Below are 6,362 nucleotides of genomic sequence, written 5' to 3' on the forward strand. Positions count from 1 at the left end.
CCCTTCCAGTGAAGGAAGCGAATGTTCAAGGCTGATCCACTTATGCTAGTTCAGGAATCTCTGGCCAGAGTGAATGAAATTAGAAAGGAGTTTCTAATTTGCATTGAACTACGCATAGTAAATGGTAAGCAAGTGATTAAATTAGATAGGCTTGACACGAGATCCATGCCTTGTATTTAATCGGGATATTGTAGGGTAGAAGGAGTTTATTGTACGGTAACTATTCACTGAATAGGTTCTTGGTATTCTAAGCAGTGAATTCATATTATCCGGATAGTCGCGATATGCTGAGAAATATCCCTCACGATGTAGAATAATTGTGATTAATTAATTAATCATATTTAATAAATTAGAGAATTTATATAAATAATGATAAAATAGTTTTATTATTATTTATTTCTACTACTGGCTGAATATTGAACCTACAGGGTCACACCATAAAAGAGAATGATTTAATGGTGGAGGAATTAATTAATAATGGCTGATAATTATTTATTTATGAAATAAATAATTAATTGGCAAATTTAATAATTGATTAAATGAGATTTAATTGATTATAAATTAATTAAGAAAAGTTCTTAATATTATTAAATAAAGGATTTAATTTTTGGAAATTAAATCAAGAGAGAGAATTATTACTAAAGTGTTTAGAAAAAGGATAATAATTAAAAGGTGTTTTAATTATTAATGAGAATAATAAATGGGATAATAATAATATTATTTATGGGAAAATTTCAGCTGAAAATTTTGCCTATAAATATACTATTATAGACCCTATTTTCATTCGAACCCCAAAACCCAAAAAGTTTGGAAAACCCAATTCTCTCCACCTCCTTCCTCCTCCTTAACATCGTTTTCTTGGTGGATACCGGTGGAGTGCTTCACACTTGAGGAGCAACTGCTAAGGATCTCTGATCGTTGTCTCCGAATTATTTTAAAGGTTAGATTCGATCCCTCGAATTTTTATTCATGATCTGTATGCTTTTATTTGGATTTTATATGTGCGAAAGTGTTCTGCCGTGCCCCTGCTGCGATTAAAAATCCAACAATGGTATCAGAGCTTAGGTTGTATGCATATAGATCTGTGGTAAAAATTTCAAAATTTTATGTGCTTGTATGAATTAATTATGATTTTTACAAGTTATATCATGGATTAATTTTGTCTGATGAGAAATCGTTTCTCAGAATAATTTTGAATGTTGATCTGGGTTCTACAAGTGTTGTAGATCATCTGGGTATTTTTTTCATAATTTTATGATGTATAGATTATTTATTATGAATTTTTGAAGTTGTATCAATTAAATTCGTAATTAAATAATCATATATATATAAATTAAAGTATACATATATATATATATGTGTTGCTGCTGTTTGTCTGCTGTGTTAAAGAAAGAACAGGTACGGCTGTCAGTATCAGCACGGCGATCGAGAAGCTGTCCGGCGGCTGCTGCAAGAAAAAAAAATAAAATAATAAAGGGTGTCGCGCATTCCGGGAATGCGTTACACCCTGTGGCGCATTCACGGAATGTGTTACACCTTTTAATTGGTTAAAAGGGTTGTAATGCATCACCGGAATGCGTTACAGGGCTTGTAACGCGTTCCTGTAATGCGTTACAGCCCGACTATTTACATTAAAATTGATTTTCTGGGAGTTTCGTAACTCCATTTTAGGCGTGCAATATACCGTTGGATTCATTTTTCCGAGACGGATCTAATGGAGTGATCAATTTTAGTTTATATAAAAGTTTTGAACTGTTTATATTTCCGAAAGTGTTTTAAAGCTGTTTTTAACTGTTTTTAATTGCTTTTAAATGCTTCATATGATACATAGAGATGTATATTGCTTAGACTAATGTGCTAGATGATGTAACATTCCTACCTTGATGATTATTCATGTTTATATATGTGATATATGCTTAGTTTATCATGCGATGATAGATTTAGGTGAACTTAAATGAACATAAGGCGTACGTTAGACAACCTAGTATAGTGAAATTGTTTCATAACCTTAATAATAATATTATGAATACAATCATGAGATTCTTGTGTTTATGAAATACGTAATTGAATATGAATTTTCGATATGAGAGAAAGGATGATTCTGTCAACAACAGATTTCTATCTGTAAGAAAGGGTTATTAAGTAACGCCTCTTGACAATGCTCCACCCGATCTGGGAATCATCTGATTATTGATTATTGATTTGAAATATTTAATTTAAAAGGAAGAATTTCTTTATAATATGATTATGATTGTAACATAATATAATCCCTCTAAAATTAAATAATATCAAGTAGTAATTGGCCAATGACACAACGGGCTTGTGTCGGTCATAGCCTTCCAACATGATAGAAAAGTAGTTCTTAGTTTTGAATCATTGTCGGTTCGTACTACAGCCGAGGGCTTTGATTTCGAAATAAGAAATACTTGTCTATTACATAGAGATGTGTACATTGAATAAGAATCTAAAGGTTGCTCAATGTTGCAAATGTTGCTCAATGCATCATGCTAGCTTCCATGAACATTGAGCTACAGAAGTAACATGAGCATATGGATGCTCACACTATCCTCGTGCATCTACAAGAGTTGTATGATGTGGCGGGGAGGACAGCTCGATATGAGATATCGAAGGAGTTGTTCGGTTGTAGGATGTCTGAGGGATCATCTGTGAATGACCATGTACTTAAGATGATCAATTTGATTGAACGTCTTGGACAACTTGGTTTTGCCATGGATGGGGAGCTGAGCCAAGACTTGGTCTTGCAATCGCTTCCAAGTTCGTTCTCGCAGTTTGTTGTGAACTTTCACATGAAAAAGTTGGATGTCAGCCTGCCTGAACTCCACAACATGTTGAAGACTGCGAAATCGAATTTTCCCCCTAAGAAGAGTTATGTTCTTCTAATTGGTGAAGGTTCCAATCCAAAGAAAAGGAAGAGGAACTCTTCCAAGAAGAAGAAAGTAGGTGAAGAAAAGCCGGTTCCACCAAAAGCTGAAGACCCCAAGAGCAAAGTTGTTTGCTTTCACTGTAACAAGGTGGGGCACTGGAAGAGGAACTGCAAGGTTTACCTTGCAGAATTGAAGAAGAAGAAGGGTAGTGAGACTACCGCTTCTGATTCAGGTATGTTCATGATAGAAGTGAATATGTCATTAAATCAAATTTCTACTTGGGTATTGGATACCGCCTGTGGTTCTCAAATCTGCAATTTGTTGCAGGGACCAAGGAGAAGTAGGACTCTTGAGGAAGAGGAGGTGATTCTACTGATGGGAAATGGAGCAAGAGTTGCTGCTGAAGATGTAGAATCATTTCATTTACATATGCCTACGGGCAAGACTATTATTTTAAATAATTGTTATTTTGTTCCCTCGATTGTTGATAAGTGGATTTTATATCCACTTGGAACGCTTTATTACAAGCTTAAATTGGTGTTTTGGACTCAAGTTGTTGGTATTTTGATGTGTTTTTGTGTTATTGTATTTCAGGTATCAGTTAAATGAAGAAAAGAGCTTTTAAAGGAAATATGATGAAAAATGATCAGAATTGGAAGCCAAGGCCATTGTCAAGTTGTAGAGAATCTCAATAGCTTCGCGTGGGCAGTTGAATCGCCTAATTCTGACGAGTAGAACTCAAGTTATGGCTAAAACAAGATTCATCAGAATATTTTTCCCAGTCAGTAGCTGAGCGCCCGCTCAGGAGAGCTGAGCGGCCGCTCAGGGCGCGGCTGGTCGCTGATTTCGCTCAAAAAGCCTTTTTTGAGTAGAATTTGACGATTATAAGGGTCCAGGTCCACTAGGGGCGTATATATACTTAAAAAAAGGGTTTTCATCATCCGGGAAGATTGGGATACCAAGGAGAAGACCTAGAAGCACAGAACAACTCCGAAAAAGAAGATCTTGTTTTCAACTTGTGATTCTTTGAATTAGTTGTAACTTTGGATGCTCGTTTTCGTTCTTGTTGAACCTAGATCTCGTTTATTCGTACTTTGATTATTATTTAGTTTATTAAGACCTTGTTTATAACATGCTTTCATTGGAACCCATGGTGACGATGAGTTCGATTATGGGCTAATCGTTGTCATGGGATTCTAGCGGATTTACTTATGGATTTCAATAATTAATTGTTTCGATATCTTGGTGTGTGGTGATTGTATGATATTCTAGTATTGGTTGTGCTTATTCGTCTTATGTGCGTAGCTAACATATAAGATAGCGTGTTAATCTCTATTGAAGCGACAGTGAATATAGAGGTTTAGAACTTGCCATGCTAGCATAGGTTCATGTACGTGTATGCATGATTCGTAGGTAACTTTAACCGTTTTACTTGCCCTATGTAATCAAGATAGATAACTTGTTCTTAAACCGTTATGTTGTCAAATTCTATAGACATATAGGGTCTCAATATAATTGGTGCCTATTCAGCTTCTATCTCTTTTGTGGATGTCTGGTAGAATGGTACTCGTGCAACGAAAGTTGGCGTTTATCAGTTTCGTGTTATCTGATTAGTGTCATCACCATCACATGCTAAGGTTAAAAACAATAAGGCTATTGAATGAAGTATTTAATGAAGTTAGGATCCCATGTTTGTCATATATAGTAATTCAACCTCAATTCTCTTAGTTAATGTTATTTAGTATAATCTCTTAGTTTAATAAAAACCCAATTTGTTATTTGTCTTAGCATTGAGCGATAACCATACATTGTTGCATAGGTGCATAAATTGAACTTAACCTAAACCAGTCTCTGTGGGAACGAATCTGATTTATATCTTATACTACTTGCGAACGCGTATACTTGCATGAATATTAGCGCGTATTTTCGCCCTAACAAGTTTTTGGCGCCGCTGCCGGGGACTCGGTGTTAATTTTTAGTTTATGTGCTTGTCATCAGTGGTCGTTAAAGTTCACTGACTCGGATTCTTTTACTTTCACGGTTTATTTGTTTGTGTTTCAGGTACTCATTACAATGGGAGATCCAGCAGCATGAACGAAAGCCTTGATGGATTTTTCTCAACCCAAGATCAATGACATTCAATCTAGCATTATCCGGCCAGCTATCACAGCTAATACCTTTGAGATCAAGCCTGGCATAATTCAATGGGTACAGACTTCAGTCCAGTTTGGAGGTTCTCCAACGGAAGATCCCAATACACACATTAGGGATTTCATTGAAATATGCGACACCTTCAAGTTCAACGGGGTTTCTGAAGATGCTGTGAAGCTGAGACTGTTCCCATTCTCTCTGAAGGACAAGGCTAAGAGCTGGTTACACTCTCTACCAGCTGGTTCGATTACTACTTGGGAAGATCTTGCTCAGAAGTTTCTTACTAAATTCTTCCCTATGGCGAAGACAGCTGCACTCAGGAATGCTATTACTCAATTTGTGCAGCAAACGGGAGAATCGCTAAGTGAAGCTTGGGAGCGCTACAAGGAGATGCTTAGGAAGTGTCCTCATCATGGAATTCCTGATTGGATTATCATCACTTGTTTTTAAAATGGGTTGGGAGCACAGTCCAGACCCATGCTCGATGCAGCATCAGGCGGAGCATTATGGGCAAAGAGCTATAAGGAAGCTTATGATCTAATTGAACTGATGGCTGCTAATGAATATCAGTATCCAACCCAGAGATATCCACAGGGCAAGGTAGCAGGAGTTCTTGAAGTGGATACAGCTACGGCTATCACTGCTCAACTAAAAGCGTTGTCTATGAAGATCGATTCTCTGGCTAACTATGGTGTTAAGCAGATAATTAGTGTTTGTGAGCTGTGTGCAGGTCCGCATGCGATAGAACAATGCGCTATATCTAGCGACTCAGCTCAGTTTGTGAGCAACTTTCAGAGATCGCAATAGCCAGTTCCTGCCACTTATTATCCTGACAACTGGAATCATCCTAACTTCAGCTGGAGTAACAATCAGAATATGATGCAACAGCCATTCCAGCAGTTTGCAAATAAGCTATTTAATCCTCCTAGTTTTCAGCAACAATTTACACCAAGACAACAACTCCAACTTCAACAACAAACTAATGATGCAGGTCTATCTTTGAATGAAAAATCTGAATTGGAGGAGTTGAGGCTTATGTGCAAAAACCAGGCTCTTATATGCCAAAGCCAGGCTGTTTCTATCCAGAATCTGGAGAACCAAATAGGGCAAATTGCTAATGCCTTATTGAATCGACTACCAGGAATGGTTCCTAGTGATACAAAAACAAATCCAGGTAAGAGGGAAGTTGAAGAACAGGTGAACGCCATCACCTTAAGGTCTGGAAAGGTCGCAAGCCCCCAAGTTCAGCAAGACGAAGAGCCTGAAAAGTCTCAAGTTCCAGAATCTGAAGTTTTGGCTGAAGAAGATGTGCAGAAGGAAGTAGAG

At 37.0% G+C, this 6,362-nt stretch overlaps 1 non-coding gene across 1 annotated transcript; it reads right to left on the reverse strand.

The window, feature by feature from the left end:
* Nucleotides 1–5,348: 5,348 nt before the first annotated feature.
* LOC141694920 (small nucleolar RNA R71) lies at nucleotides 5,349–5,455 on the reverse strand. The gene has a single exon (XR_012564199.1). It is a non-coding gene; the product is annotated as a small nucleolar RNA R71 (small nucleolar RNA).
* Between the last annotated feature and the right edge of the window lie 907 nt (nucleotides 5,456–6,362).

Source organism: Apium graveolens, chromosome 10 (genome assembly GCF_009905375.1).
Source record: "Apium graveolens cultivar Ventura chromosome 10, ASM990537v1, whole genome shotgun sequence".
Taxonomy (NCBI): domain Eukaryota; kingdom Viridiplantae; phylum Streptophyta; class Magnoliopsida; order Apiales; family Apiaceae; genus Apium; species Apium graveolens.